Below are 23,028 nucleotides of genomic sequence, written 5' to 3' on the forward strand. Positions count from 1 at the left end.
AGTTTTTATTATCTTTCTCACCTTTTTTCTATATAAATTTGATGGCACCTGTACATATTTCCTTATATTGTATCCTTATCTCCAAACATTCATTCAATACCTTAAGAAATAATAGTGTTTGCCAATTTTCCTTATTATTATACATATTATATTATATACCATCTAATCATGTGTCAGTACTCAAATTTATCTTTCAATAGTTCATTCATCTCTGTTATATTTATTTCTTTTCCAAATATTCATTATCTTCTTTACATAACGTAACTTCATATTTTGAGTTTTATTAATGTCTTTTTGACAAACTGTCATCTTTCATAATCCTTAAATATTTCACATATTTCTTGTGTCTTCATTAGTTTTCCATCCTTATTTTTCAATTCTCTTATTTTCTTTTATTTTATTAATTAACTTAAGTATGGTGCTTCCGCTTCTCTTTTCCTTTGCAAATTATATCTTTGTTTATATAAGAAATTAATTATATTCTGATTTATCTTATAATTTATTCTTTCTCTATAAAAATCTCATTCATTTCTAATTATTTCTATAAATATTTCTTTACTTAATCTAGTATATATTGCCTTTTATTTTTTCCTTTCTTTTTGTGTGTATTCAAGAAAGTATTTTTGTATTTTTATTTAAAACTAATCCACCAAGTAGTCCAATTAAAACTCTCTCATATCAATATGATCTTTCCACAATTTATAAATTTATTTCCTACAATTTGGTTCCAATTCTTTTTCATTTAATCTTTTTAATTCCTTTACCTATTTTAATGGATTATTCTTTTTCATTTATATTTAACCATATAGCTACATGATCAGAAAATCCATTTTGCTTTACATCTTTTTGTATTACTCTGAAACTTTTTGATAATAAAAAAAATAGTTTCTGTTTCTAATTCATTTATCCTGTAAGTCCAATGATTACTTTCCCATATGTGCAACTTAACACATCTAATTATCTTATTCACCACATTGTCACATACATTCTTCTTGTTTTGTGTTAGGTTACAATTAAAATCACCTACTAATATATTATTCATATTTACGCCCACATAATTAAAAAAATTTTAAACATTGTTTCACCGTCTTTTCTCGTAACATATGTATATATAGCTATGATTCTGTAAACATTATTCTCCATGTAATATCCAATACAGTTATACATCCTATTTCAACAATAGTTGCATCTAATATTTTAATATCATCTTGACATAATATACATATTCAAGAACATGCATCTTTTTCTATATTCCAATTGATAGTTCCATTCCATAACTTTTTTGCTTGAATCCTATCATGTTCTGTAAAAAGCTAATATCCTCTAATGTTATTACATTCATATTCAACTTTGTACACCATTCCAATATGCCTGTCCTTCTCTTAATGTTTTTCATACTATTAACATTCAATGTTAACTTCATTTTCTTACTATGAATTTATTACATTATCTTTTTCAACCTTTGCCTTTCTTTCTTTTGTGAATATACCTGTATTTGTCCTATTTCACTCTTTTTATTATGGAGTTTTTCCTCCCTCTATTTGCCAAATTACATCTTCTTCCTCACTATTATCCTTACCTTTATTTTCTTGTTTAATATTGTCTTCTTCCTTGTCATTTAATTGATGTTCTATTGTTTTTCTTATATTATAGTTTTTCCACTTTCTGTATGTTGTATCACCACTTTTTCAATTACGTTAACATCATTTTCACATTCTAACCATGCATGTATTATATATTTTTGCACTTTAAATCACATTTCTTTGCTTCATGTTCTTTCTTACCATATATATATATATATATATACATATATATATATATATATATATATATAAAAATATTTTATTTTATTACAGTCACTCATCAAATGATCATCTTTACCACAGAAGAAACATGTTCTTGATTGGCCCTTATACGCTATGTAACCCCTGTTATAATTCACATTTATTACATTTGGAATGTGAATGAAATTATCATTTTTAAAATGACACCACATTTCCAACCCCCAATCCATAGCTCTCTTTCATCATAATCCTTTGTTGTATTAACAACATCTTTATCAGATATTGCTTCAATTCAGTGGCTTCAATTTCAGCCCTGAATTGCATCATTAGTCTTTTTTTTTGTTTGTCTAAAGAAAGTTTGAATAACATATTCAGACCATGGACATCTTTTTGTTATTCATATCTTCCTAAGAACTTTTCCATAGCCTATCCAGTTTCAAACATTATATCACAAAAGTTCTTTTTATTAATTAGAATAAATGTTCTTACCTCTTTGGGTGTCACTCCTAATGGTGCAATTCCGAGTCCCAAACTTCATACCTATTAAATCCTTGCTCCATTTTATTGCGGTAAACTTCTTCCTTGTTTCTTTTACTTATTCTTTCCTTTCTTCACCTTGCCTTACAGCTTGCACATACAATGTCTTTTCTGGCTCCTTTTGCTTTTCTCATTCTACCTCCATCTTCTCCATAATCTTAGTCAAAGAAACCATAGTTTCATTTTCTGGTTCACTTTCATGTTGATCAAAAAATCATCCCACAACCCTCCACACTGAAGGATTGTAATAATACATTCATCCCACTGCTCTGCTTCATACTCAAATAACCTGTTTTGAAACAAATCCTCTGAATCGGCCCCCACCATCTCCAGTGCATCAACCTGCTCCTTCCTCTCATTTATCATGATACGTACTAACTTTCCACCATTGCAACATTAACATTTCCATTTGGCAGCAATTCTGCCAACTCTATATTCTTTTCAGCAACAACTGCAATGTTAGCACTATCACCACACTGAGTTATATCCCCCATAGCTCTGCTGTATATCCAGGCCAACTTTGTGATTATAAAGGAGGCAGGAACCAGATGCGCCACTTTCAATTTCATCTGCCAACACTGAAGCATAGGGGAAATTCCCTGATGTCCTGGTCAAATTGCCCCTAGAAGTATAAATATATTCATGGGTTTCCCCTGAAAATAGAGCACTAGGCTAGTGGGAGTAACTAGGTCAATAAAAGATAAAATAAAAAATAAATACAATTTCTTTGGTATACATTTCAGTATACTGATTGCCTCAGTATAGATTCTATAAATAAGAATGCAATTAACTTATTAGATGAATGTGTAATTGTCTAAATACCATGGCTTCTGTCAGGACATGACCAGGACAATGAAATGAACATAATGAACTGTTCATAAAATATCTAATGTAATATCATTCCGTGTACACATTGATCTTACCAAGTATGCAGATACCAGATTCCAAAATGCATAAAGAAGTTCCTGGCTCTACAGTGTAAGAGGTTTGGATCTGATTAAGTGCTACTTTACTAGGTTTTGACTAACTAGCCTGAGCAATTGAGGTTGGCTTGCCCATTTTATGGTAATGGAATTTGTTGAACACCCAAACTGAAGCAGCATTTAAGGTAGGCTTTAGATAGGTTTATCATGTACATGAACTTGTTGAAAACAATCTGTTGGAAGTGTGCGTGGATACCAGCTGAGTAACATTAGTGTATAGAATGATGTTGTGTAGGAATCCTGATCTCAACATACATTGCAACTTGCCTAACCAAACAGGAGAGGGGTTGACAGAACTGCAGAAATCTTTACCTCCCCTGATTTCTGTCTGTCATTCTTCCACAATGTAGAACCATGAAAGAACAGACTCTTTGGACTATGAATCACAAAATTCTGGTGGTAGGGAAAGAAAATTACATTAAAAATGATAGCCCAGCACATTTTTTCATTGACTAGCTCACCCTAAGGGTAAAAAAATATCACTACACTCATCAAACTAATAGCTAAACAGGCCACAAACTTTGGAATGGAATGCAAGTTTAGTTTGTTGTAGGAGGCCTGTCTGTGTGTCTTTGTTTAAATTCATTTTTACATAGAAACACAATTGCATGTTTAACAAAATGGCACTCATTTCCAGAGTTCAGCCTTTCTCTGCTCCTCTCACATCTTAGCTCTTTGTTCTTCATCATCTTAGTTTGAGTAATTTATTTCTACCGTACTTACTGAATATCTACTTATCCTACATTAAGGAATATTATTCCTGATATTTTCCTTATATTGTATTGTACCATTGTAGTGTAATACTGTGCAACTAAATATGGTGTTCATATACAAATACATATGGTATGCTTGTACATGATTTACCACATTATTTACTATTTCTCATTTTGTTACTGTATTGTAAATGCATTTGCAATGCTTTTCCACGTTAAATTCCACTGTACATTTGTTATTGTTTTGTGGAGCTGTTCTCCCTGGGTCTCCTCTGAAAAAAAGTTCACATGTTCAGTTGGATTATTCAAATAGTTGAATCCTACTTAATGTTGGTTTAACATAACATAATATAACATAACATAACATAACATAGCACATAAAATAACACAATATAAATCATCTCAACACACCAAAGGGAATTTCAAAAAGTGAAATGACCATGAATATCATCATCAACCCTACTTTTCCCATTTTCTATATGGGGTCGGGGTATCATGTTTACTGTCATCATCTCTCTCAATTCAATGCCATAATTCTACCTTCTTCATCACTCATGCCTGACTGTTGCAGATCTTCTCTTATGCAATCCATCCTTCTCTTTGCTGGATGTCATCGTTTCTTCTTACCTTCTTCCTGTCTATCCCAAATCATCTTCACCAGATTGTCTTCAGTTTTTTCTGTACATGTCCCTGAACCACCATAATCTGTTCTCTTTGATCTTTTCTGCAATTGAAGCTACTTCGACTTCTGCTCTTATGTCCTTATTTCTTTGTTTGTCCCACAGTGTGTATCCTACCATCCATCTAAGGCACTTCATTTCCATCACCTCTAGCTTTCTCATCTGCTATGCCTTTACTGACAAGGTTTCTGTACCATACAGTAGTACTAGTTGCACCACTGCCTTGTACACCTTACTTTTCAGCTTCGTTGGCATTATTCTCTCATTCACTACACCTGAGACTCTATACCAGTTGGCTGCAGCCCCTCTAATTCTAGCTTTGACCTCTTCATTCAGACTTCCCTTCTCCTCAACCACTCCTCCCAGATACTTGAAGCTATTAACCTGTTCCACTATCTTCCCTTCTATCTAAATTCACAGCTTCTTCTGATTTCCACAATTTGCTGCTATTACCACTGTCTTATTTATGCTTAATTTTATCCCATGTGCCTTCAGTTTTTGCTGAAGTTCTTTCTCAGAGTCTGCCTGTAATTCCACATCTGCATATAGAAACTATGTTGATCTGTCCCTTCCGACCTATTTCCTAATGTAGCCCATCACCAATATGGACAGCAGTAGGCTCGGAGCTACACACTGGTGCACACCCACTATCACTGTGAACCCCTCTGTGAGACTATACACCATTCATACTTGAGTCATTTGGTCCTTGTACATAGCTTGCACTAATTATACCAATATTTCTGGGACTTTGAATCACTACAGTACTGCCCAAATCAGCTTTCTTGAAACCTTGTCATATGCTTTCTCCAAGTTTAGAAATGCCCATTTGGACTCTTTTCTCATGTCTAGCTTCTTCTCAACTATCTGCTCAGCTCCCATCTTACATTCTGCTACTCTGCATATCCATTTATCAATCACTCTCTCCAGAACTTTCATGTAATGTGACAGGAGTTTGATGCCCATAGTTGTGGCTGCACCTTTTGTTCCTGTACACTGGCATAAGTATGTTTTCCTACAGCCATCTGAGATGCTATGAGTACCCTCAGGAACCATTCCTCCCCTATCTCATCCAGCATCATTATCATATCTGCTGTGACTTCATCTGAGCTTGCTGCTTTCCCTGACTTCATTTTCCTTCGTGCTACTCTTACTTACTTATTCTAGGATGGGCACCGCTTCTTTTTTAATCATAGCCTTTGTCTGGGGCAGTACAGCTTCAGTGGAGTTGTCTTCATTCTGAAGCTGTTGGAAGAACTCCCTCCATCTGCCTTTGGTGTCCTATGGACTGGTGAGCAAGTTGCTGTTGGCATCCCCCACGAAAGGTATCCGACTATCTTCTTTATCTTTCTGTCTTTGCCTTGCAACCTGATATAGCTTCTTTGTGCCACCTACTGAGTCACTTTCCAGAAGCTGATAGAGTGGCCCCAATGCCCTGTTCTTTGCCCTGTTCTTTGCTACTGTAACTCCTTTCTTATCTTCTATGTTAGCCAACCAGTGTTCCTTCCAAGCCTGGTTAATCTTTTCTATCTCCCACTTTTTTCTGCACTCCTTTCTTTAGATGACTTTGTATACTTCTACGTTCTATCACCAGCTTTCCTTATATATTTTATTTCCATACCTGGCTTGGCCACATATCTCTTCTGTAGTCCTCATGCTTGCTATTTTGAGTTGCTGCCATTCAACCCCACCTATTTCCTATTCTTCTTGGGTTGCTAGAGACCTGAGTAATTTCCTGAACTGTTGTGCTTTCCCTCCAGTGAACTTCCAGGTGTTCAGACTGGTCTATGTTGACTTTAGAGTCTTCTCTGACTACGGTTTGCAGCTGATTGTGGCAACCAGTAATTTATGCTATGGGCCGACTGTTTCTCTGGGGATAACTTTGCAATCATTGATTCTACCACTTTGCCCTTTCCTTATTAGGAGAAAGTGTAAGTTGCATGTTTGCCACTCTTGCATGAAATCTTGTGAGTCTGTCTCTTACTGAACCATGTCTTGGTTACTGTCAAGCCATTTTCCAGACAGAAGTCTAAAATTACCTGTCCTTCTTTATTCCTACTGCCCCACCCATGTGGACCCAGGCAGTCCTCATATCCTGTTCTGTTTGTCCCGATATGTGCATTCAAGTCCCCCATTATCAGCATCAGGTCATGTTGTCTTGTTTTATCTAGTAGGCCTTGCAACTGCTGTCTGAATGCACTCTTTTCCTCACTATCACAACCCTACTGTGGGGCATAGGCTGAGATTAGGAATACTGCCCTATTGTTACATTGGAGTCTGATTGCAATGACTGTCACTAATATAATTATATCCCTCACTGCATTGTGAAATCTTTGTCTCACCACAGTTTCCAGACCATTTCTAGCTTGCTAGTAGTAGACTAGGGAACCCAACTCAAGTGGCTTCACTGCACTGCCCTTCCATCTTGTGTCTTGGATACATAGGATGCACAGCCTCCTCCCTATCATCACGTCACCCACTTCCAAACTGTGTTCTGTCAGTGAATTTACATTAAGTGTAGCAATTCTCAGTTTATGTTTAGCAGGTTGATTGATTTTGTATTAAGTTTTGACTCAACAGAGCTATCCCACTAACCCAGGCTGTGCAACTAGACATCGTCAGTCCAGTAGCTTATTGACCCAGGGCTGCTGAGCTTTATGGCAGGCACACACTGGCCAATAGGGTCACATACAACCCTCCTCCTGTTAGCATGGGTCCCTGTCGTAGGTCAGAGTAGGCCTGAGTCATTAAATACCCATGCCCATTTGGTGACATTAGTCAATATGACCAAATCATCTATAGAGCACAATGTAGAGTCTATGCTGATGCACACAGCTCTATTCATTGGTGAATTTGAGATGGAAACACTTAGCATGTTTTTTTTCAGAGGTTGGAGGAACCCCACAGAGACATAGGGAGAACATGCAAACTCCAAACAGGCATTGGCCTAAGGTCAGGATTGAACCTTGTACCTTGTGCATGGGAGGCAAAGTCCTTAACCATTATGCCAACTGGTCTCTTTTATAAAAAAAATATGCAATAAATTATAGGAAGTCACTGCCAATGAACATTAAAGAATGAATCTTTTGTAGGGCATGCTACTTCTCCTATACCCCTATGTACGAAGGACACCCTCACATGCTCCAAATGTATATCTACCATCTCCATGGCTGTGCAATTGGTGTAAAAGATGCAAACTCTATTAGTTTTGAAAGTAGCTTTTGCTTGGTTCTCTAGTGAGATTAGAAGACATTGCCAGGGAAGATTTGCTGGTTTCCAGATTTTTTGGTCCTGCTTTACTTTTCTGGGTTACTTAGAAGGCAACTATTAGGATATCCAACATCTCTGCACTGATTCCTAGCTTATGCTAGAACTCCCAAGGTATTTACCCATTTCTCCTTCATTTCATGGAATTTTTATGTTAAAACCGTATCCACTTTTTTAATGTTCCATTAACTGCTGCTTTGTTGCTCCTGCAATGCAGCATCATTTTTACTGCTTCTGTGTGTTTGTAGAACAATTTTGCTTTTTTCATCTGGTTTTACCTTTTATGTACATATTAGTGGTTGGTGATTATGTATACACAGTTTATAGAGCTTTTAATGGTTTTGACATTATTATTAGTGGTTTATTTGCTTTATGATTTTAGCCACTCATTGTATTTGGGTTGAGAGTTTAAGAGTTTCTTGAAGCACTTATGTTTATTTCAGGCCTGGTTATCGTTTTATGTAACAGCACAGTAATGTAGTTAGCACTATGCCATTTTATAACAGGTAGATTGATTACACCTACTTTCCAGTTGTGTAGACATTTTCACCTATAAGTTAGGTATTGGTGGAACTTCTTCATTGACCTTCCATGGATCAGTCTGCTCATGTGCTTGTGCTGGGGTGGAGGGCCCAATACTTTTTTCCAGAGAACAAGCGTCAGAGTTCATGTCCCTTTACAGTACTCAGGGTCCCCATGAAATATCGAGGGTAGGTCACTGAGACCCACTTTCCTTTTATCATTCTTTTGTTTTTATATTCAAAGGCAGTGTCTGTCTATAATAAGACTGAAATTATGTCTGACTTTCTGCATGATGCAGACCTCACTTTTCAAACCATGGCTTGGCTGGATGGAAATTTTGACCTGCATATTACTGCAGCCATTCCACCTGGTGTCATGTTTATTCGTTGCTCTAGGAGAGGTAGGGTAATGGGTGGCATTGCTGTTTGTATTAACAAGCTTAGGTTATCCAAAGTGCATACTAGAGAGACTGATTTCTTAGAAAATGTCCTTGTTGCTGAAGTAAACTGTAGACTTCTCTGTGTCTACAATCCACTCAGAAGTGCAAAGACATGCCTTCAGAAGTTCATTGATTTCCTTATCAAATCTGACTTTGGTCATTAAAACACTGTGGTACTTGATAACTTCACAATCTAGGCCGATGATAAGGCAGCATCACCTGCCACTGAATTCAACAATATTGTAAAAAGTTTTATGTTTGTTCAGGTAATTACTTTTTCAATGGATAAACATATATTGCATTTGATCATCCTGATGGACATGGTGGCCACAGACATGCACGTGGAACCATTCTCATATTCTGATCATTTCTTTGTTCACTTTGGCTTAATGTTACCTAGTAACACTGCTCTTGATCTCAAGCAGATGGTAGTTCATAATTTTTACCATGTTACAAGTGATCTTTTTTCTAAAGCTCTCTCTCATGTCCAACTGAAAAATAGTGGTATCTAAGTCAATGCCAAAATCTCAGACTTTGAACTCTGTTGCCCCAGGTCATGTTTGTCCTGTCCTAACCAAAAAGATTAAACTTTGGTTGCTTCACTTCATTCTGTTCACTGAATTTGGTGTTGGTTGAAACATTGTTATAGAAGGGTCAAGCTGGTATAGTGACAAGATTGAGCTTGATGAGCATTTTTGAATCTCTCAATCAGAGATCTTCCTTAAGAATTCAGAGTTCCTGTCATGTCAGTGGCAAACTGAGCAGCAGTGCTTTTCCAGGTGAGGAAAGAGTGTGAAGCCTGGCCTGTCTATCAATAAGAAAGGTTTTGTCAAACTCAGAATGTAAGTATGTTACTATATTTTTTGATGATAAGATTGCTTCCATTCCATTCACTTTTCCTTTGGCTGACTCCAAGAGGAGTGTAATATGTCCTCCTATCCCATTAGCCAAGTCCTGGTTGGTGTTCAGTAATCTTGATTTTGATGAATTCACTGACATTTACTTTAGACTGTGATTAATAATAGGAAGACAAGATCCTTGATTACTCAAACTGGTTGCCACCATTTTTGATGTATTAGGTCCAGTGATCTTAACGTATTGTGGTTGCCTCTTTGAGAGATGATTTTTTTTTTCCTTCAGCTTTGAAAATGGTGTTTGTCAGCCCAACTCTGAAGAAAGATGGTTCAAGCCTAATAACTTGAATAATTATTGCCCTATCTCTAACCTCCAATTTCTTGGGAAGGTCATTGAGGGTCTTGTTTTAAACAGCTTGAAACCTTTCCTAAAGTCAGTGGACTCATGGATTCTTTCCTAATTAGGGTTTCATACTTTCAACAGCACTGAACCAGCTCTTATAAAAGTTGCTAATGATCTCCTGATGGTAAAAGACCAGTAGAACTGTGCAGTGTTGGTCCTCATGGAACTCTTTAAAGCATTTGATAAAGTGGACTATGGCCACCTAACTGAATCACTTTGATCTCAATGTGCATTTTCTACAATGATTTTGGACTGGTTTACCTCCTACTTTTTTAAATGCACAGAGTCTATCCAGGACTCTGTTCATCATCTATATACAACCACAACTACAGACTTCCAAAGGCTTCTACTTTGGGACCTTTTCTGTTCACTGTATACCTGCTTCCTTTTGGAAGCCTATTATGGGAAAGGAGTTGAATGTAGATTTATTCATTTTTTTCCTCAAGAAGATATGGTCTGTATCTTAAATCTGTCTGATGTTCTGGAAGCCATTTATAATAAATGAATAAATCTGACCACCACTAAGACTCAGACCCTGGAATTACATGCAGCTCTGAGTTTCTTATCTTTACATTTGTCCAACTTAGTTTTGTATGGGGGTGATACATTGGAATTTGTTAAGAGAGGTAACAAATCTTGATGTTATTTTTGGCTCTTGGTTTACACTGCAGACCAGGTGTCAGTTGTTGTAAAGTTGACTTGTTTCATTCCTAGCAAAGTCTTCAGGACTAAGCACTTAATTCCACAAACCAATCTCTCAGTTGTTGTTTATGCCTTAGTCTCTTCCAAATTGGACAACTGTAATATCCTTTACCTCAGACTGCCTAATAATGAACTTGACCAGTTACAGTTAGTGCACAGGTTCCTTGCCCCTTTTAGAATCATCCTCTAGATTCTAGTATAAGTGTATTTTTGGGTCTGTCTCATTTTGTTAAACACTTAATTGAGCAAATTGTTATTCATTGAACCCAATTAAGCAAAAGCTCAGTTAAGTGAATGACAATTTCAGCAAAAACTTTCCCAGGCAAAATAACCACTGGGCCAGCTCCCAACCATAACAAAGACAACAAAATGCAAAACTCTGCAAAGCGGGGAGCTTCACCCCCCCAACTAAATATACCAACTCCGAGATTGCACTACAGTGAGGAAAAGGGCAAATACTTCATAACGGCCAACCATGTGTTTTCCCTGGGAAAGTTTTCACTGAAATTGTCAACCGCTTAATTGAGCTTTTGCTGAACACGGTTTGATGAATAGCGATTCACTCAATTAAGTGTTCGACAAACTGAAGTAGACCCATATTTTTGTAATGAAGATCTGGAAACCTGTTACCTGAATGATCTCAATGACTCTATTGATCCACACAGGGTTTACGTTCAGCATCCCGGGCGGTGCAAGTGGTTCCACAGGTTAATCAGAGATTTGGGATTTTGCTTTTAATGATGTGGCCCCATGCCTTTGGAACTGACTACATCAGCAACTTTAAGAGCTTCCCTCCCTAGCAAATTTCAGACAGACAGACCTTAAAACATGTACATTTCCTCCCACTCATTCAGACCACAAACTGAAGGTGTGAGAACTAAAGGAGGTGGTATATCAATATTACTTAAACATAAATACACCTCTTGATTGGTTAAACAGCACGATTGCCTTGAATTACTTCCATTGCAAGTAACTGTAGGTAAGACCCCTCTTCAGGTCATTGTCAGCTGTAGGAGCATCTCCAGGAATCAGGACATCTAATCAGCCTACTTCAATCAGTCAAGATACAACCAAAAACCCTTGTTTTGGGTGACTTTAATTATCTGTCCATAGACTGGGTAAATTATAAGTGTTCTAACTCACTTGCCCAAAGGTTACTGGACTTCATTAACTCCAATGCCCTGGACCAGCTGGATGACACACCCACACAATGCTCAAACATCCTGGAACTGGTGCTCACCAATATGGGAGACCACTGTACCACTCCCAGTGTGTGGCCATCCCTGGTGAGATTTTACCACAAATCAGTCTCGCTAGAAGTAACTATAACACAAGACCCCTCCTTAGCAACAACTAGACAAACAACTTCTCCAAGGCTGATTACAACCACTTACATGATGGTATAAATAGCTTCATAGTCTCTCCTCCCGATGGAACAGACACCTATGCAGAGTTATACACCAATGCTTTACACAAGCACTTGTACAAATGTATTGACTCTACCATACCTGATAGAACCAAAGCAAGATCTTCAAGGAGTAACAAGCCTGCCTGGTGGACAACTGCCATTAATAGGCTATACAATAGAGAAAGAAAGTCTACTTCTCCGAAGTACAGGCTAAAACTAAAGGGCTGTGGCTGACAAAGTTTGCTGATGACTGCAAACTGGGAGCAATCATTGAAACCTCTATCAATGTCAACATCCTGCAAACAGATCTTACACAGACTAATGACTGGTGCCAAAGTTATGGTCTTAAGCTTAATGCAAAAAGTGCATCATCATCCCCTTTGGCAAGGGTGATGTTCCTGCAAGCTACCACATCAATAGCAATACCCTAAGCAGCAACCTTACCTTCAATGAATACGAAAAAACTACAAACTAGAAATGTAATCTGAGCAAAGCAAATAATATAAACATAATATTGCTTTCTTAGTTTGTTTGTTTTGTGTTCATTTTTTTTATGGCTCTGGATCTGGATTAATGATGGGGTTTTCTGCATGCCACACAGCATTATTGAGGAGCTGTAATAGTGCCCTTCAGCACCAGCTACTGCCACCAGCCCTATTATGCTATGTTTGTTTTCTTTTCGCTGAGGAAGGAGGATGGAATGGCTTTGCTTCGAGAGGCTTGACAAGCTAGATACACAACAGCTTTTCCTTTCTTTGCTTTTGCCAACAATTTTTTGCCTGACTGCTGTGGCTGGAGAATGCGCCTGTACAGCCAGCACTTTCTTTTGTAACGCTTTCTTTACTTTTTAAAATAAAATAATGCCACCAACCAACTAGGTGACTTTAACATCTTTATTATTCCAGCTCCATCTTCTGATGAACTGAACTGGCTTTTTGATCAAAGGGGTACACCTATGTACCCAACAGAAGTTTAGTTGTTTTAACACCATAATTGATCAAAAAAAAAAATTTAAAAATTGAACTTTAATCTCTGTGTTTTGACCTTAGTGTTACTAGTGATAATTTTTTTAAGACATTTCATGTGTTCCTTCATGTTCAACCCCATCCATTAGATTGCATTAAGCATTTTTTTTGGTGAGACCAGACTTGATTTAAGACACCAACATTGCATTTATGTACAGGTATATCAACGACTTAGAAGGTTGAAATGGCTCTATTAGAATTTGTTTAGATACACTCTTTAAGAATTTTTAAAGCCTGATAAAGGCAGTGGTGTTGTAGTTTTTGATGAGATTGATTATTTTTTTGATAGGATGTTAGATCTACTGTCAATGTATATGATATGTTTAAGATCTGATCTGAGGTTAATTAATGCACAGAAAGATTCAAGATTCTTTATTATGGAAATTGGGAGGGGCAAGATCAAGCAAACATAAATACTGGTGGATTACAAAATATCTTAAGGAAGAAGAGCAATCTGTAAAGACTCTTGTCTTTCTAGATAAAATAAAAAAATCCCATTTTAGTATAGAGTTGAACTACTGGATTTGATCCTATTTAACAACTACTTTTCTTGGGAGAGAGATTTTTATCTCCAAAAACAGGGGGTGGCCATGGGTGGATGTGTGGAGCCAGTTGGAACGGATGTGGTGAGTTATTACTGGGAAAGGGAGATGTATTAAGTAAATCAAGATAAAAGATTAAGTGGAATGTATAAACCCATACTGAACAAGTATATGGACATTATTATTAAGAATTGAACTTTGTTTCGCTCCAACCATGTAATCTTGATAAATTGGGCTTATGACCAGGGGTATATATATAGAAGGGGTAAAAAACATGAAAGGCTGTTGGAACAACCGAGCAGCCGTAAATAATGTATGGGATGTTCAATCCAGATTTACAACCTTACCTTCAATCACCATGTCTCCACAGTGGTAAGAAGGACATTTTATGTTGCTCATCTCATATGTAACGACATTGCATCTAGAAAAAAAGAGGTTATAACCTGCTGTACTATTCCCTCATCAGGCCACTAACAGAGTACAATGCTCCCTTTGGTATGTTCCTTTCCAAACACTTGCGGCTATGGAAGAGACCACAAAGGTTCCATACGAAGAAATTTAGGGTCTTCAAGATCTGTCTTATATGGACAGAGTGAAATCATTGTCACTTTGCTCTGTGGTGTACAGATTGCTCAGAAGCAACCTTTGTCTTGCCTATAGAGCAATCGCTGACCCAGCTTTGATGGAAAAACTGCACATTCGCAAGTCAAATAGCACATGGGTCACTCGCTCAAAGGACCTTAACCTGGTATGTGACATCAACAGAACTTGCTGGAGAGACAGATTTGTCTCACAGAGGTTGCCTCACATTTGGAACAAGCTTCTTATCCATGTTAAACAAAGCCCCTTGTTGGCCCTACTTAAGCGCAAATTGGATCACTGGATGGGTAACCGGAATTTCACCCCAGGGGTTCCATCTGTGTCCCTATTGGACAGGGGCAATAGGTGTTGATTTTAGTGTCTGCTTGAACTAGACACTCTTGGGAACATGGGTTGAACAGGCTTGATCCAGCTTATGACATCAGGTAATGATGTATGCTGTGTATTTAAGATTTGGTCTATGAATATAAGATTTATTTTGCATGACTTTTTATATTTTCTTTTCCAATTTTCAATGGTCTTTTGTTAAAAGTACTTTAATAAATTTGAACTTAAAATCTGTGGTAATTGCAGAAAATGTCTTTGTACATCTGATATGCTCCCACATGCAGCATAATATAAAATAAAAATGCCAGCAGAAAGAAATGGTACCTCTGGAAGACTTACATCAATTTGCCACTGTCCCTTATTAGCTTACCATCCCAAATTGCTCCTTTTGCCCTAAAAGTCCCATGCACCATAAAATGGCTTTACTTACTCTGTCAGTTCATTCCACTTATCTGCCACAGTATGCATAAAGAAGTGGTTTCCAAAATCCAAATAGAAATATATTCTCATATTCTGAATCATGTATTTATTTATTTATTTGGCATTTGTTTACTGGGAACTTCTAACTGGGTAAGAAAGTGCCCATTTACAGTGGATGCCAGGGAGAAGAGCTCCACAATCACAATCTTTCAAAAATCAAGTACATAAATATTATATCACAGAGTATTATTTTACACTACAAAACATCACGTACAGATATTTTACATCACAATTTTCATGTTACACTACAAAATATAATTGTGGCAAAAATGTTGCAATGAGAAAAACATAGAGTGCAATAAAAAACAATAACAAGAGTTGGAGAAAATAGATGAGGAAAAACTTAATAGTCATATTATTTGTTACATAGATTAGTATGTGATAAATGACCAAAAACAATTATAATAAGATATTTAAAGAGATATTAGAAATCACAAGACTAGAGACAGTGAGGGTTAATTGAGTGATGTCTTAGTATGAGACATGGTGCTTATGTTATGGTTATAGAAGGAAGAAGGATGGAGAGAGGGGGTTATAAGAAGAGTGCAGGTTAGGTGTCTTCAGGTAGCTTAGGTGAGCTGGGAGGAAAGAGAAAGAGGTGGAGGAATGGTCTGCAGAGATGAAATGGATAAGGTAAGGTAATGAGAAAAACACAAGAAATGAGTGGAGTAGGAGGCTAGAGAGGATTCTGAAGTGTGATTTAGGGTGAAGAGGGTTTGTGAAGTATAGTGAGTAAGTTCAGCCAGGATTGGCACAGGAACAGGTCCATGATTTTAAAAATTATTCTTTTTGGGAGCATTTAAATGGTTAGAAATAATTCTGGTGGTTCTAGGTAAGTTCCATTTTTTTTCTACTGGATACAAGTATAGGCTTTGCCTAGGGGATTTTTCCAGTTTTAACGAAAAAAATAAAATAAAATAAAAAAACAGGGAACAACAGTTGGATCTGGAACACTTTAATAAAAAAAATCTTGAGCTCGGAGTGAAATACAGATAAAATCACAACATTAAATAGAGCAAACCCACTAATATGATCATGAAGACATAATATTTAGTTAAAGGTTCTTAAAGCAGTCAATAGAATAATGTAATATCAAAGCAGAACAAAAAAAAAAAAACAGCAGCCTGTAACACAGTGTAAAAAAATGTATATATAAAAATATGACAAAGATATATTTAATTTTTTATATGAATGACAAAAACCTAGGAAATATTCCCTACACTAGTTGCATATAAATAACTAACTAATATAAATATTCAATATATCAAAAATGCACTTATAAAAACATCAGTAAAACAATAAAATTATTTAATTTATAGCAGCCTTTGTTTTTAAAACACTGGAAACAGATATAAAATCATTTAAACTTGGTATAGCTGAAGCATTCAGCCTCAATTGCCAGATTAATTCCTTAAACTTGAGTAAAGTTTCAAAGTCACCCCCCAGAGGAATGATTAACATAAGTTCATAGATTAGTACTAGGCTAAATGCCCTTGTGGGCCATCTTAAGCCTAGACAATTATCCCATTGGAAAATCAAACCCTGCACTTTTTGTCTGTAATGTAAACACCATAACCATTATGCCAACCTTCCACTATAACAAAAAAGTAAACCTTTTAAAATTCAGGCATACAGTGCTATGTCTAAAAAAAGCATTAGCATTTTTGTTTTTACTAATATCATAATACTGTTCAAGTATTCTATCCTTTAACGTATGAATAGTTTTCCCAAGTAGTAAGAGTTGCAGGATTCACAAGAGGCCAAATAAACAATGTGGGTGGTATTGCAATTTACTTTCCATAGGCACGGAATAGTTTTTTCAAAATTATGGACCACAATATAAGGTCCTACATGAATATACCTGCATACCTTACAGAAACCACTTTTAGACATGTTGTTATGTGAGCAACATGCTTATTCATATACAGACTACAAAAACTATAGTAGGGGTAGAAACTAGAATTTTTTTAATCTTATCTCTAAACACAATATCCCAGTAATACTTAATGGTACTACTGTAAAGGTGCATGTTGGTACTAAAAGGGATGACAAAAAGTGGAGTAGTCTCATTAATCAAAGCATTTTGCTTGGATATAGAATGAGTATATTCTACAGTCCCCGTACCTATATTGCTGGTAACACTATTAATGCTAGTGTTTAAAATATGTCATTGAGTATCTACTTGAGCCATACTATCCCCTAGCAGTTTTATAGGGTAACCCCTGTCCAAAAACAAATAAGTCAAATAGTGCAATGCCTTATCAAAATGAATGTCATTAGATACAACTTGGGACAGTCTAACCATCTGTCTCTTGACAACAGACTTCATTAGTACAAGGGGTGGCAGCTATGAAACTGGAGATCGGTGTTAGTAAAAGTTTCTTTTTGATAAACAGTCAATGAAAAACAACCCTTGTCTAAATTTTTCCCCAAAGAAACATCAAGATAATTAATGTTACTAATGCTGTTGTGGCATATGTAAACCTTATAAAAGATGTTGAATCCTGCCACTACTGAAAACATATTTCCCATTGACTTAAACTACTTTTCCATTGAATGAGTCATCCAAGTACCTTTGATAACTATGTGTCAGATTCAAAAAGTCGGGCGTAAAAACAAACATCTTCTCCCACATTATCAACACTATGTTGGCATAAATAGGGGTGCAAGCAGCACCCATAGCAAAACCTGAAATTTGAAGATAATACTTACGCTCAAAAAATATAAAATTATTCTTCAGGGTGAAATTGAGCAGGGTAGTAACCTTTCCAACATCCTTAGAGGAAAGTGGTGTGCATTCAGAAAGAAAGGAATGCAATTACTGAAGCTTGATATCATGGGAAATGCCTGAAAATTAGTCAACTACATCTACAATGATGAAAGTGACATCCTCACAAAATTCTAATGAATCTTTTAAAACATGTGTAACAGTATTTAACACAAACCTATATTTATGATCAACACATCTGGCCAAAGGCTCCATTTTAGAGCCTTTGGCTGAAACAATTGGTTTCATTGGGGGGATCCTGTGCATGTGTATGTATTTTGGAGATACCAAAAATCAAAGCTATCTTGAGCTTAGCTACGTTAAGGTATACCCACAATTCATGATCTATTTTCCCTCTGTAAGACAATATCTAGTAGAAAAAAGTCCAGTTTGGCATATGCAGTATGTATTTCATGGAAAGACACCCTGTTGAAGGTAATGTGATTAGAGAGCAATTGAAGCACTTTAGTAGAATAATCAAAACCATCCATAATTACCACACCACCACCCTTGTCTGGTTTCATGATATGAATACATTTATCATATGTGAGGGGAATGCAGCATTCCCCTCTCTTCAAAGTATAAGTTATCAGAGGCCAACCATCTCTTTTTATTTAAATTGTAAAGATTTCTAAACTGACCCTCGTAAATCCTTTCAAGTGATGAGAACAGGATATGTGGGGGTGGCATAAAGGTTCTCTTCCTATGTAAAGCACCAGACATAGTAGATGTGGCAAAAGTAGAAGACTTTGGAGAAGAGATCATAATTCCTAATCATTTTCTTGGCAGCATGCATATGTCCTTTGCCTTTGAGAAATGTCGAAGTAATTTGCTGACATAAGGAAAAGACAGTGGTTTTGTCAGTCCAGTACATTAATTCAGTGTATGTACATAAGAGAAATGCTCAGATTAACATGAGAAGGTACTTTCCCCAGTTTAAAATTAACATTGCTCATCAGGAGATGTTTTTTTTTATAAGGAGGTTACACATATTACAACCAAATATATTTTATGATGGAAATTGCTGGCACTTTCACTATAACAGGGGATCATTGGAGTTAGCATGTCCTTTTTCTTAAATTATTGTACTTCATTTTTACCATAATCTCCAGTCACCACCAAAAGACTCTTCAGAGATGACAAATAAAGACCATTTTATTTACCTAATAACCCAAAAGGCCAGACTGGTTCTTGAACTACACTGGGAAACATCCCATATATAAGAAAGTACAACAGAGTAGCAAAAATACAGCAGTAGATACTTTGGATAATGCCTAAATGCTAGATGTTCTGGAAAGAAATTGAGGTTTAGATCATCCATATGCTGACAAAGAAGAGGAGAGATGGCAAGCAGGATGCAAATGACTAATTCATCCTTTTTCCTAGTGTGTATACAAAAGCCATAAAGGTCTCAGTCATTATTAATAGCCAGTGAATTATACCATCATTTTACATGGTTATGTTCAGATAGGTAAACATGTTAGTTAGAAATCCTGAAAATGTTTAGATTTTAAAGATGTGGTGTATAGGGGGTTGTTTCTAAGGTTTCCTGTATTCTTCTGGGAGGTCTAAATTATTTGCAGACCTTAACTAATTCACTACAATGGAGCTGAGGAAGTTTGCACTGTAACTTCCAATGGGCAGAGCCTAAGCCTTTTGATAGAATCAAATTATGGTTCTCACATTTCAAACTAATGTTCATGTCTCTGGAACTATAGGGTTATGAAATAAGGGTAAATGGCAAAGTCTTCAGCACAAACTACTTTTATAGTGGTAGTATTCTTTAGGTTCTAGGTCTTAAGCCACATTTTATCAGTCGCAGTAAACACAGTAACTATTACATTTGTAATATTTTGTAAACTTACAATATCTCAGCAGCCACTCAAGTTACACAAACACACTGTCAGCAGCATGTTATTGATCTAGCTAATAGCTTTGATATAAGGCTAAGGAGTTCTGTTTCTTGATTGTTGAGATATTTAGAAAAATGTAAAAATTATTTCTATATAAATGAATATGATAAAAACAACAGTTAATATCTATCTAACTGTAGTAGACAGAGGTCACATATTAATGCAGTTGAGTTTGCACTGTGAAAGCTTTAAGATGAAATCTTCTAAAACCTTGTACATAGCATGGTTTTGGAATTATTGATGCAAATATTAACAAGCAATATTTGACTTCTAGAGGTGTCAGTAGGAGTTAACTGCAGATGTACCTAGAGGCGTCAATCAGATGTAATGAGTTAAATGCAAGGATGATATTCATCAGAAAGGCTTTTGTAAGTGTATAGAAAGTTACCATTATTTTTAAAGGCAGGAATGGAAATACTTACCTAGCTGCTGGCATGACCAAAAAAGTGGATTTACATTACTACTATCTCACTAAACTCAAAGAGGCAGTAGGTCATAGGATATGGTGTTTGGGATTTATTTGAAGGGGGATGACAACATTAGAGTGCTATACATGTATCCTGAGACTATAAATTCCATTCAGTGGAAAACACCTACATGGAAATTATGCTACAGTTCTTCTAGGTACCTCACCAGCTACCTAAAATTTATCAACAGCATCCTCTTGTCTTGTCTTATAAATGTGGAAGAAATGAATAGGTGGATGGAAATCATGTTTGGCAATGTGAGATCTTGAGTCATTACCAGGACTTTCCCTGTTAACAAATGTTAAATAAAATACAGATCATATGAGGGATTTATTCTGCCTTATAAATTAGTAATATTGTGCCAGATGCCATATCAGAGAAGATTTGCAAAATGGCAGGTGTATGTTGAAATTTCTCTTACTAGAGGAAAATAAATGCATTAACTATTCATGGGAATCTTGTATTTCTCCTACTGGGAGAGCAATGAAGCCAGGGTCACTGAAGGGCATGAAGTCAGAGTAGAACACAGCTAAGGCCAGAAGCTCAGTGCTAAAGACAGCTAGATACCTCCTACAATGAAAAATAGTGCTGGCATAAATTGATTATGAGGATGTAATGTGGACAGCTTCAAAATAAAGGAAAAAAAGGGACACCCTCAGAACAAAGGCAGCGGGAACTAAGTGAGAAAGTATATTATGCCATGGTAACTTTTTTTTTTGCCTTTTTATCTACTATTTTCCCTTGCTACAAATTTACTATACATTACTGAGGTAAGCTTTTAAGATCATCTGCTATGAGGGTCTATTCACTAAATGGCTTGTTTGTATGCTGAACAATCCCCAAAACAAAAGTAATACTATATGGGAAAACTATGCGACTTCCTAAATACAGATAAACCAGTGGCAGGAGCAGCTCATGAAAATTAGCAACATATTAAATCAGATGGATATTTCTTTGTTTTGGTGAAGATACTTTTAAATCTTTTGGTTTGTGACATGTAAGAATTATAAGAACTAAGGTAACCCCTAATCCTTAGAACTCTCATGAAACCCCTCCTTACCTTCTACGTCCGATAACTTGGTGATATACTTGTATAAAAATGGCTACAAGTAAGGAAGAGAATGCATAAAGTATGTTAAATGTGTGATTTTAATTGAAGAGTAAAATATACTGGCCAGTTGTCACGTGCATAGGACTGAAGAAGAATAAGCTTTTGTGTCAGAATGTAGAATAGTAGAAGAAATGAGGGAGTATAAACTTTTAGGATGTGAAAGAAAAAAAAAAAGTTATATAATGGAACAAATAAAATATCTGGTAATGTTTCCAAATAAAACACTACATGTGGATTGCACAATTAAGAAGAGTAACTGAGTGCAAAATGGAATTAAGGTGGTTTAATTATAGAGTGGATGAAGAAGGCAGAATGGTAAGTTCAGCTACTATATAAAATTGGATAAAACAGTTAAAGAAATATTTGATCATGCACAAGCATAGGAAACCAGAAACAAAGTAAAATAAAACACCAAAACCAGGAGACAATAAAATCAATCACAAGACGGCACCTTAGCGCTTTCAATCACTTTAATACAACTGAGCTTCTTCAGAAAAATTGCCTCACACACTCCATTTAAATATAACATGTCACTACATCACATGACTTGAACCTTAATTGATCAATATAAAAATATATAAATATAGTTATATGCCTTTATATAACTTTACACACATAAAAATCTATGTTTTGTTGTATAAAATAATATTTCAATAATAATAATCTCAAACAAAATAAAAATGATTATCTAAGCTTTGCTAATAACAAAAAACACTTTATATTGATGGTGCCATTAAGGCCAGGTGTGTAATCAGCTATCAAAGATATCTGCCATAAACTTTCACGACATTCAAGTAATGTCTTATAATCCCCTGTAAATAAATCAGAATTAACTCTCTCCAACACAAAAAAGGAAAACTTCTTAAAAGAGGGACAGATACTAGCATGAACTGTCAAAGCATTGGTGATATCTTTCTTTTTTATAGCCAAACAATGCTCATAGATCCTTTTGTTAAGGGCTCTAATAGTCTTGCTTATATAAAAACAGTCACATGAATCACATTTGGCACAATAAACAACATTTGTGGTATTACAGGTGTATCGATCTTTAGCCAAAAAGGTTTTACCAATGTGATTAAATTCAATACAGGAAACATTATCAATGAACCTACATTGTTTATATCGTCCACATGAAAAACTACCTAAAATGTTGGATTTTGTGACTGAAGTCATACTTTTGTTGTTTTCTAATATTGACTTAATATTAATACTTTTTTTGTAAGTAAAGAGTGGCTTGTCCCCCACAATTTTAACTAATTCTATATTCCCCATCATAACTTTCCAATAAACCAAAATAATACTTTTGATATGTGCCATCTAATTACAAATAGGAAAGGCAAGGGAAAAAATGTTGACATTTCTGTGTGGATCAGTCAGGTCAGTGTTCCTCTCTCTGTCTCTAATTTTCAAAATAGGACAAGCTATAGTGTCTCTGAGCCAAAAACTTCCTTAAGTATTTTAATAAGCCAACTTGAATCGTACCCTCTTTGTACAAAAAACTGAACGA

The sequence above is a fragment of the Protopterus annectens genome, chromosome 17.part0, assembly GCF_019279795.1.
Source record: "Protopterus annectens isolate FY-2018-M chromosome 17.part0, PAN1.0, whole genome shotgun sequence".
NCBI classification, from domain to species: domain Eukaryota; kingdom Metazoa; phylum Chordata; order Ceratodontiformes; family Protopteridae; genus Protopterus; species Protopterus annectens.